The sequence below is a fragment of the Talpa occidentalis genome, unplaced genomic scaffold (genome assembly GCF_014898055.3).
Source record: "Talpa occidentalis isolate TD23 unplaced genomic scaffold, MPIMG_talOcc4v2.1 talOcc4.1490, whole genome shotgun sequence".
In the NCBI taxonomy this organism is placed as follows: domain Eukaryota; kingdom Metazoa; phylum Chordata; class Mammalia; order Eulipotyphla; family Talpidae; genus Talpa; species Talpa occidentalis.
In genome coordinates, this window is record NW_023601533.1 from 3,332 (window position 1) to 15,044 (window position 11,713).

General features: G+C 44.4%; 1 long non-coding RNA gene across 3 annotated transcripts; it reads right to left on the reverse strand.

Moving 5' to 3' along the window:
* Nucleotides 1-240: 240 nt before the first annotated feature.
* LOC119245517 (uncharacterized) lies at nucleotides 241-9,570 on the reverse strand. Of its 3 annotated transcripts, none has more exons than XR_005125386.2 (3): nucleotides 8,846-9,568; nucleotides 8,265-8,361; nucleotides 241-2,053 (listed from the first exon to the last, which is right to left on the reverse strand). It is a non-coding gene; the product is annotated as an uncharacterized LOC119245517 (long non-coding RNA). The 3 variants fall into 3 exon arrangements; XR_005125385.2 differs by lacking the exon at nucleotides 241-2,053 and adding an exon at nucleotides 2,062-5,566 and having other exon boundaries at nucleotides 8,846-9,570; XR_005125387.2 differs by lacking the exon at nucleotides 241-2,053 and adding an exon at nucleotides 2,062-3,871 and having other exon boundaries at nucleotides 8,846-9,567.
* Nucleotides 9,571-11,713: the final 2,143 nt, after the last annotated feature.

Consider the following 11,713-nt stretch of genomic DNA (forward strand, 5'->3'; position numbering starts at 1 on the left):
GCACGGCGCTGACTCAGAAGCTGTCCGCCCCTCCACAGCAGGGAGCGACCCACAGGGCAGGGCTGACCTCTCCCGTCCTGCCTGCTGCTCCCCTCAGCAGTGTATTCCTCTCTGTCTGCCTGTTCTGCGCCCCACTCTGTCTTTGGTGAATCCTCCCTATCTCTCTCTCTCTCTCACACACACACCCCCCTTTGGCCTGCACCCCAGGTCTTGTATGAATTAATTAAAAAAAAATACATAAGAAGTTCACATACAGTCTAAATAAGACTCAGATACCAAGACACATTTCATCAAAATCAAGATTCAGGTATTTAAGAAGCATCTTGACCTCCTGATATCTGGATCACAGAGTCGGTGTTCAACAGAAAGATGCTGTGCTTAGCTAATGTGAATGCACAAGAATTGCACGCTGTTATGAAAAGCTCACCTGCTCTTTCATCACATGCCTGTGAAGATTTCTTTTGGCAACAACGTCGAATAATATTCATGGCTCCATTATTACCATGAAGACACATGAGGATATTAATAAACTAATAGTGTATTTCCTGAAGGAGATAATGAAATGAGTTGAACTTCAGCACGTTTCTCTGCCTAACTTTTATACCCACAATGAAGTCCACGACTCCTCTGGGTGATTGAGATCAATCTTTTCAGTCAGCCACAACCAGTATATCCATTTAGATTTTCTTCATCCATGACACATGACACCATCATAAATGTATTGAAGCAATTAAGATGTAAAGAAACTCATCATCTGGAAAGGGTCTCTTAGATGTTTGAAGCATGAAAGTCAAATACATGACTCCATGTACATACCAGGAGAAAGCCATAGAGTGAAGTGATTTAGGGCTGAATTAAATTCATCAGGTCTCTTCACAATATCTCAAGTATGGTTGATAGAAAAAGGACAAAGAAAATAACTATACAGGTCCCCAAATCATTGTCTTGAACTCATATATTTCTTTAAAGATTGATTTTATTTATTTATGCATGCAAGAACCAAGGGGTAGGCCAGAAGTGTAGGGGGTGAGAGGATTCCCCAAAGACAGAGTGCAGAGCAGAACAAGCAGATTGAATGAAACACACTGCTGAGGGGAGCAGCAGGTAAGTCAGGAGAGGTCTGCTGTTCCATGTGGTTAGCTCCCTGGCCAGGGACCAAATCATGCTGCAGTGGCTGCTGACAGCTTCATAGAGCTGTGACTTAACTCTCTGCACCACCAGGAAGGCCCTCAGACTTTTCAATTATGCTAATATTTAGTGTTTTCATGTTGGCTTATGCGCCATAACAATTTTCTGACTTAAGGAATGTAAAGTGTTTCTCACTTCCTACGGTCTTGCAATATCTTAATATGAATCTAAATTGCATGATAAATTATTTAATCATATTTTCACTTCTTTCAAGTTTCCAGTATGAAAATCTGGTGGTTTCAAAATTCATATTTGGACAAACCACTCATCACTTTCCATTTACAGTTACTCCAGCTTTACACTCTCTGATGTTTACTATGATCTGACTTCTGGTTAATCATTTTGACACTTATGGTTAAACTTCTGGTTAAAGACACCAAAGTTGGGACCTCACTGGTGGCACAAGGGGTTAAGACACAACCTATGAAGCTATACGCAGCCACTGCAGTACAAGCTGGATTCCCGGTCAGGGAGCTACCCACATGGTGCAGCAGACCCCTCCTGTCTCGCCTGCTGCTCCCCTCAGCAGTGTATTTCAGTCAATCGCCTGTTCTGTTCCCCACTCTATCTCTGATGAATCCTCTCACACACCCCCACCTCTGGAAGATACCCCAGTTCTTGCATGCATAATAAAATAAATCTTGAATAAAAGACACTAAAGTGAAAAAAATTGACTTCGCAATTTTAACATTTCTCTCTGATGAGAATTCTCTAGTGTAGAGTAATACTTGACTTGCGGTGAAAGGCTTTGCCACATTCTTCACATTTGTAAAGTTTCTCCCCAGTATTGCCTCGGACCAGCACAGCAGTAGACGATGAGGCCGTCTCAGGGTTGAGAGACTGCGCAGGGTGGTCAGGGATTCGGCTAAAGAAATGACAAACAGACACACTTCAAGAGAGAGTATAAATCTGAGTGCGCTTTTATTAAGTTAGTGGTCAGTATATATATGTTTTTTCTAAAGGCATAGGAACAGTGAACATCAAAGAGATCAGTTTGCTCATAGGCTTAGCTTAATTGACAGGGCAGTGACTTATGTCCGAAGTTACACCTGGACCTAGCCTTATTCCTAATTGGACAGGTTATTAACTCTATATTTTTGTACTAATTACTACTACTATTACTTACTTATGTTTACTCATAATTAATTGTCATAGGTAAATTTATATTATAATGCAGTTAATATCAAAGGTACTAAGGTTAAGCACATAATAGAAAGATTATTAAACCAACAATTCTATTATAACACAGTGTTTAGTAATGTTTCATTTGCATTAGCCTAATTATTAAATTACGTATGTTTTTTAATTAGCAATCAATGACCAGAAAAAGGAAAGATTTTAGAAAGACAGTTGTAGCAGAATAAAGTTTGTGGGCCTTGAGAAAGCGAGATAAGGTTCCAGGTGGTCAGCATTTCTTTTAACCATCTTTGTGGCGGCTTCTGGTGGTCGTTATCTCTTGGCAGGCATTCGGCTTCTCTGCATCTTAGGGAGTTTGCTGTTCTCCCCCTGCGCGCATGGTTCCTTGCCCACGCCGGACCTCAGGGACCATGGCAACAGCCATTAGCCCTGAAGGTCACTGCAGGGGGGGGTGCAGCAGGTCCCCCTTTGTTTTTAGAACGAAGTTGGTAAGCATACATGTCACACTGGATGCATGTGAAGTGAAGTGAGCGGACACAGAAGGGAACAAACAAACAGAGAAGCAGGACAAGTAGGGAAAGAACAAGGAAGGAGAGAACAAGATGATACCAGTGAGTAGGAGTTAAAGATTGGAGAGTGGAAGCCAGAGAATGGGCAAAGGAAGAGACTGAAGTATCTAGGTGAGATTTACTGACAGCAGAGATTTTAGACTGAAGAGATGTAAGGTCATGAGAGAGGTCATTGTCATGCCAGATGCCAAATAGGTGATGTTTAGTAAGATTCCAATGTAGAGAGGAGTTATAACGCAAAGGTGTAACACAAATGAAACGAAACTGAACGTGGCAGTGAGTGGATAATTGCTGCTTAAGCAGCTGAACTTCATCTCCAATGGCAATGACAATTTCTTCCAGGGCATTTATCTTTCTTTCTAACTTGTAGTCAATGTCCCACTGCACAGAGAGTGCCATGGTCTCATTTTTGGTAAGGTCATTTACAAAAGAAGCTGTCTTAGCTTCCTGAATGAAAGCAACAGGGGAAGTAGCTAAGGAGGTAACCAGGGAAATTAGAGCAGCAATTTCTAGAATAAGGGTGGCAATAAAACGTTTAGGACGAAGAAGAGCATGTACTTCATTTAAAACTTGCATGGCAGTATTATTATACCAAGGCATATCATGTAAATCAACAGGTAACATAACATAGGGGGTATTTTAAGTAAGATTACAACAGGATACAAACGAGCAAGAGAGGGGATAATACAATTAGTAACAATGCAGCCAGAACAATGAATGGAGTAAGAAGTCCCACGCAATTGAATGCGTGCAGCTGAGGCATTCCCCAGAAGTATAACAAAGGGGTATCCAACGTAGGCACGCACTGGGATCTTATCGGTGTCCTGTCCAGGTTGTTTGAAGTGTACATCATTAATGGCAGCGAAAAGACAAAAGAGTTCAGGCTTTATGACAGAGCTTTCTATTCAGGGAACCGGGTTATTTAGTCCTGCCAATGGAGGCAAGCTTCCTCATCATTTTCAGAGGTCTCTGGAACCCTACGAACAAAGCAGCAGTTTTTCCACATTTTAGTTTAGCTCTATGTCAACTCCCTGGAAGAATTGTACTCAAAGTCACACAAAAGGTTAGTTCTGTTAGGAAAAAAAAAATATATATATATATATATATTAAAAATAGATATTTTAATGGTCTTAAAAATAAAGTGATAAGTGTTCAAACAAATATTAAAAGGTCTAAAAGAATTAAAAGTAACAAAGCTAAGTAAAGTGTTGAACATCTGAAAAAGGAATTTTAGGAAAACAAATTTTGTATACTCAAATGATTTATATTATTTTAGTGTTTTGGGAACATATTAGCTGAAATAATGTTTGGTTAATAGTAACTGAGTTATAATCTAATGGGTTGTTTCAAAACATGTACTTATACACTAGCATTGGGTATAATCTTGGCCCTTGTCTAGGTTAATAATGTTGGGTACATAATGTCTTTTAGTGTCTGAAGAACTAAGGTTTTTGAGATGACAATTAAAGGTTATGATTTAATTGTCAATATTATCACTTAGGGCTAGAATTTTTATAGAGATTAAATATGGTTGTTTTTGCTGTTTTCTAGTATTTATGACACAGCTTCCCAAACATTTAATTAAAGTAAAATTTGGTAGCCTGTCATTTAATCAATTAAAGGAAATTTTGTGGAACCTCAGCAAAGTTTTAGAGACAGTATGAATTCTGTGATGTTGACTTAAAAGTGATGGTTGGTAGAAGGCTTTGCCTATATTCTTCACATCTCCAAGGTTTCTCCCCAGTATGAATTCTATGATGCCGAGTAAGACATGACTTATTGTTAAAGGCTTTGCCACAATCTTCACAATTGTAAGGTTTCTCCTCAGTATGAATTCTGTGATGCTGACTAAGATCGTTAAAGGCTGACAGTTGGTTAAAGACTTTTCCACATTCCTCACATCTGTAAGGTTTCTCCCCAGTATGAACTCTCCAATCAGGAAAGGTGACACAGCACAGGAAGGTGTTACTACAGTCAGGATGCCTGTAGGCTTTTCTCCAGCATGAATCCTTAGATGGTTAGTCAGCTGTGGATGCCAATACAAGGCTTTACCATGCTCTTCATACTTCTGAGGTTTCCCTCTCTGATGTTCAGTAAGTCTTGGGCACCATTTAGTAGCTTTGCCATATCCTTTACAATTGTAGAGTTTCTCATGAAGTACATGATGCTAGAAAAGTATTGAGGGCTCCTCAATAGGATCCTGTGTAGATTTTTTTCATCTTCCTTTCTAATTCTCTGATGTTGACAATGACATGACTGAAAGTTTAAATCTATCCCACATTGACAATGTTTTGAATAATCATTTGCATTATGGACTAGGGGACTTCCCATATGTTCCCACATTCTTCTCAGAGATTGTGTCTTATTAAAAATGTCACATGGATCTTTGCTAACAGAAACATATTTATCTCTACCTGCAACAGACATAAAATGGAGTTTGACCCAACATGGTTTACACGCAGGATCACTTTGTACAGGAGGAAGTGTGTTATGGATAATTGTCCCTTATTGGGAATCTTCATTGCAACAACTGTTGTGCCCTTCACATGTATCTTGACATGTCTGGTCTTTCAATAATTCTAAATTCTCAAAGGTGCCGATTACATCTCTTCCCGGTCCCACAGTTAGCAACAAATCTTCTGTACCTGACTGTGGCACGGAGACCTGGTGGTCTTGAGAAGACAGAGCAGGAAGACAACGAGGAATAACTAGCCCACACACAGCACTCAAGACAAAACACTTTAAATATTTCAGACATAAAATGAATACCATAAAAGACCCCCGACATGATGCTTGGATAGGTAACATCAGCCCGAGACAGCAACACACAGGCTTATGCATAGGTAACATCCTTAGGGAAAGGTAAATACACAGCAAATACAGATATAACCCTATAGTCAAAATATTGTTTCTGCTTCAGAATTTGGAAATATGACACCAAAAAAAAATCATAGATTCATGTTAGAGAATACAAATATCATGAAATATAATTTGTGATGTCAGTAGGGGTCGAAATGTTAAAGAGTGGAGTTTTGGTATGCAGCTGAATTTACATGGTTTTCACTTTAGGAAAGACTGTCATAACTTTTCAACATGCTATGGAATCCCCAGGAGAAAAAAGATACCGTAAAATACATGGAAAAGAAATGAAAACAGAGACTGATGTGATGTGTACATAGGTTGGATGACAATGCTTTACAATGTTTGTAAATAATATTACAAACCAATATACCTCCATTAACATCCAAATGTGTGAAAGTGGAGGGAAATCACCAACAAGAAAGGAGAGAGGAATTAAAGCATATAAGAAAAGGTCAAAAAAAATACTGTATAAAATGGCTGAGAATACTGCATCTGCAGTGGCGCAGCGGTTGAGCGCTGGGCTGCAAAGCTGCCTGCACCCTCTGCAGTACCAGTTAGATCTCTGGCTGCCGGCAAGGGTCCCACATGGTGCGCAGACCTCTGATGCCGTCCACTGCTCCCGTCAGCAGTGTACTTTGTCAGTCTGCCTGTTCTGTTCTCCACTCTGGTTCTGGTGAATTCTCTCACCCTCCGGTGCTTCTGACTGTACCCCGTGCTTGAATAAATAATAAATAAATCTTTAAAAAATTTAAAAAAATAAAACGACTGAGAATAGAGGAATCATTATTTTTTTTTTAAATAGAGGCATGTTTTTATTTATTTATTTGTTTGTTTGTTTGTTTTGTTTATACATGCACTGGGTACAGTCAGAAGCGCGGGAGGGTGAGAGAATTCACCAGAGCCAGAGCGGGGAGCAGAACAGGCAGAAGGACTGAAGCACACTGCTGAGGGGAGCAGCGGGCAGCAGGAGAGGTCTGCGCGCCATGTGGGACCCTCCTCTGGTGGCCAGGGAGCAGCCGGGCATCGAACCGGCGCTACAGAGGCCGCGGGCAGCTTCGCAACCCAGCGCTCAAACGCTGTGCCACCGGGAGGCCCAGGAATCATTCTTTAATAGTTAACACCTCCCTTTCAGTAATACTTTGAAGTAAATAAAAGTCCACAACACAATGACAAATGTGTCTGAATGAATTAAAAATAACACCAATTCAATCTTAACTATATGACACTCAACATAGGTTTCAGCGCACCATGTGGAATGTAAGGATGGAACTACATTCTGAGAAGACTAATCATGAAAATGGAGCCGTGTGGATCACTCTAATGATATGATCTGAGTCTAAAGCATCACAGAATGAAAAGAATGACCCCAGAAAATAACAGAAAATTACCTGTATTGAGAAGTCATTGTAATATTACCTATACACTAAGATGTGGTCCTGAAAGTGTGCCGCAAACGAAGACAGAACTCAATGCAGAAGATGAAAGCAATAAAATCAAGGGGAGGTTCAAGGCCCAATTGCAATGGGAAGGAAAATAATGTTATAAATTCAGGAATCAGAGTTGACAAACAGGGGTGAAAAAGAATTCGAAATGAAAGGTGTGGTATATAGACAGGATGAAATACTACTGAGCTATGAGAAAGGATACATCTGGCCATGTGCAACAACAACAATGGAATGCTGGGGAGGATTATGCTCAGTGAAAAGAATCAGAAGGAGAAAGACTAACTGGATGAATTCACTCCTATTTGGACTTTGGAAAAACAAGGCAAAGAATCTGACAATACAAACCAAAATAAACTCTAGAAATAGGACTGCAGAATGAGTGTACAAAGAGGGAAGGACAGTGGGTGTGGGTACAAAAGTGGCAGGGGATTCAAAGATTTATGTAGAAGCCCACAATGCACTGGTGCTGGGTATGGTGGTGACAGACATTTGAGGATATGAGAATCTTTTCCCTGAATCACGAAGAGTGAGGTACACCCATGGTTCCTTGATTCCAAAAAACTAAGCAATACTGAGAAAACATTGCAACAGAGAAAACTCCCCAAAACATGTGATTGAGAAAACAGTACTAAGAGGTAAATTTAAAGCATTAAACAATTACACTAGCAATAAGAGAGAATCTCAGTTGAGCAACATAACTTCACACCTCTAGGAATTAGAAAAAGAACAATTTTAGCTCCGTATTGGCAAAAAGGAAGACATTAAAAAAATAAGAAAAAATAAATAGAACATTATGGCCAAAAAGCAGGTGCTTCTCTATGAAAGGAAGTCTGGAGTATGAAAGATGAACAAAATGGATAAAACCTAAGTTCAATTCAGTAAGAAGGAAAGGCAGAGGCCTCAAGTGTCAGAGAGGAGACACCCCAGGGAGAGCAAGACTAAGCCTCCAAGACAAAACAGGAGCATGTCTGCAACCCCTGAAACAGAGCTCCCCAGACATTTAGGATGGATGGATGCGTTCCTGTGGACCAGCTGTGTCCTCTGCCATATTCATTCCACCTACCTGGGAGGAGGACGGAATCTACACTTCTCTTCACATCCCAGGGCTCCATTTTTTTGCTCCAACAAGATGACCAGCTCGGGCGTAGACACAGCAAGACCTGTTTATTAGGACCGGTGATATGAGATGGCCTGAAGATTCTCAAATTCCTAATACAGTATTGTATTCAGTAGAGGGGACAGTATAGAAGGTTCTGGAAAAGGATCACTGCAAATACATTTTCTGACAGCACCTTTACCAGAAATCATTGAAATTTTCACATCCTAAGAACCATTTTTACACCTCTGAGTCCTAGCAATGTGATAGAGAAGCTGGGATTTTGCTTGTAGCAATAACGCTTAAGTCACATATTTTCTTGAATGAGCACTCATACAGAGTGCAGGCTGCAGATCATCCTAAGACAGGAGAAATTTAAGCCATGATGAAACATCATGAGACTTTGTTTCCAACAAACCCACACTGTTGTTCTTTAAAATAGGGACCTAAATGTATCCGACAATTCTGGGCATCCCTGGAGCACATCCACACGCGGTACAGGAAACACTGAGGGCAGATGAGGAAATCTAGAGGGATATTCTCCTCACCCAAGGACACCACATTTCTGTAGGCCTCTAGCATCACGTCCCTGTACAATTTCCACTGCAGCTGGTCCAGGACCTCCTGCTCCTTGTGTGAGAATTCGATGGGCACATCTCTGCAGGTCAAGGGTTCCTGAAATCAAAATATACAGTTACTACATGGCCACCAGCAGAACTCTACGTAGGACACAAGGTGAAAAGAGAGTTGTGAGGAGCCCCATGGTGGCACAAGGGGTTCAGTACAGCACTATGAAGCTATGACAACCATTGAAGGATAAGTTTGATCCCTGGCCGGGGAACTGACTCACATGGCACAGCAGACCTCTCCTGTCTCTCCCGCTGCTCCCCTCAGCAGCGTATTTCAGTCAGTCTGCTGTTCTGTTTCCCACTCTCTGGTGGATCCTCTCACACCCTGCATCTCTGGCCTGTACCCCAGCTTTTGTATGCATAAATAAATAAATATTTTTAAAAATCATTTTATGGCGCCTCCCTGGTGGGGCAAGGGGTTGGGATGCAGGCCATGGGACTCTCCTCGGCCACTGCAGCACAGGTTGGATCCCCGGACAGAGAGATACCCATGTTCACAGCAGACCTCTCCTGCCTCCCTGATGCTCCTCCCAGCTGTGTATTTCAGTCAGTCTGCCTGTTCTGTTCCCCACTCTGTCTCTGGTGAATCCTCTCACCCTCTCAAGCATCTGGCCTGTACCACGATTCTTGTATTATAAGAAATATTCCTTAAAAAATAAATAAATAAAAGAAGGACTGCGGTCCTCACTCTAACTTTACTTTAAAGCTCACCCAACTTTCCTGAGAGTCTGACAAGCCTCCCAGTGATAAGTCGCACAACACTGTCCCTAACTAAACTAAGAAACTAGTATTTTTCCCTGGCCTTGGGACTCTGCACACACAGCAAGCCAACCCTCCTGCTGAGTGCCTGGCTTTGTGCCTTACTCCAGCATTTCAGGGCTCCCAGGGTGGGTGTTGCTCTAACTAGGGACACAGGGGATTTAGAACAGCTCCTCTGCGAGGAACAAATATCCCACCGACATTCTTTCAGTCTAAGGGCACTCGAAAAATGGGCTGCGTCCCTGGTGCAATGTGCTCTCATGTCCCAACCCCAACACTTGCTATTCTACTACTGCTCAGCTTGTGACTAAGCCTACACTCAGCTGCTGGCCCCAATGACTTTGCTCCAGGGCAGGGAGGGGGCAGCCCAGACCCTGCAACCCTGCCTGCTCTAAACAGGTTCTGCCATCCTGCTTCCTTCCTTCTCAGTCTCCTCTGCAGCTTCTCCTCTCCCTGCTCAGCTCCACCCTCCCTTGGGTGGGGCAGGGAACCTGGAACCTCCCCTTTCCTGGGGACCCCCTGTTACAACTTCACCTGTGACCGAGGGCCCTTAGCCGCTGCTGTACTTCTCATTCTCCTCTTCAAATCTTAACATACACAATCTCCTACTCAAATTTGTTTCTTCTAAGCGAGGGGGAGCGCCTCAAGGTTAAACTCCTCCTCCCAACAAACAGCTCACCCCTCCAAGGGGAACAGCCTGTCCAGATGCCCCCCCTCACCTCCTTCCAGAACCACCAACAGGCAGCTCAGGGACGATTGTCAGGGAGACCATCTCCCGGGCCCTTGGAGGCAGGGCCAGCTCTACATGCCACTCCAGCAGGGAGCAGCTCCTGAAAATGGACCTCCTCCCTTCAACTCCCCAAGAGATTTCGGGCTGGATAAGGTTGGGGGGGGGGGATGATGGAGGACAAGAATGGAAAGACTGGAAAGGACTAGCCCCAAGGCCAAATCCTGACTCACACTAGGAGGTGGGGGTCGAGCACATGCACAGGACCCTTACCCAGCTGTGCAGGTCGGACCCTCAGGCGCCAGCGCCTTGTCAGGAGGCAGGAAGGGAGCAGGGTCCCTGCTCTAGGGAGTGGGGCACAGGCCTGAGGGGAAGGATGTGGAGACGGGCCCACCCCGGAATCTCTGGTCCCTTTCTAGCGCTGCCTGTTGCCCAACATCCGCAGCAAGCAGCCGCTCCCGGAGGAGCGCGCCTCCCAAGGAGAAAGGGGCTGTGGCAGGGCAGGCTCCGCACAGGCCCGGGGCAGCCGCCCCCCTGCCCGCCCGGGACCACGCAGGAGCCTCTTCTCACCAGCTCTCACCTCTGTGGGGCGCAGCCTCCTGGCGGGTGGCCGGTACCTGCCAGGACGTCTCCAGGGACCTCCCTCAGCGGAGGCCGCTCTCCTCAGGGCTGCCACCTGCACCCGCGCAGGCCTCGCTCAGCAAACCTGCCCCTTCCCTTCCCCTGAGAAACCTGCCCGGTAAACACAAGTAACGACTCCGTCTCGTGGAGGAGCGACCTGGGGAACTCCCGGGGGCTGCTGAAACACGGTCTGGGGAAACATTTCCCAGAGTGAACCCCAGGATCTCAGGCTCCAAAAACCCCATCACCCCCACTCTATTCCCCGAGACCTACAGGGAAAAAAAGGCAGTTCTGGAAGGACACTAGGGAAGATCTCTGGCGCCACCTAGTGCCCAGAACAAAATCACCACATTCTGAGAGGGGCTGGGCCGCGCCTACGGGGTAAGAAGGGAAACCAGGCGTGGAGCAGGACCCCATCCTGGAGCGGAGAGCCAGACGCAGGACCAGGAGCCGGGACGCGCCCTAGCAGCGGGCACTGCACAGGGCGACAGCCAGCGTTTTGGACCTGACAGCCTGGAACTGAGCCTAGAGCGCAGCATTCGGGGCCGGATCCACACAGCTGCGGGCACAACGCCGGGTGGACGCGCTGCAGACACAGCACCCGGCTTGAAGGACAGCCCCTGTGTGGAGGCGCCCCCCACCCTTTTCTCAGAGAACCACTGGGGAAAAGCAAGGTCAGC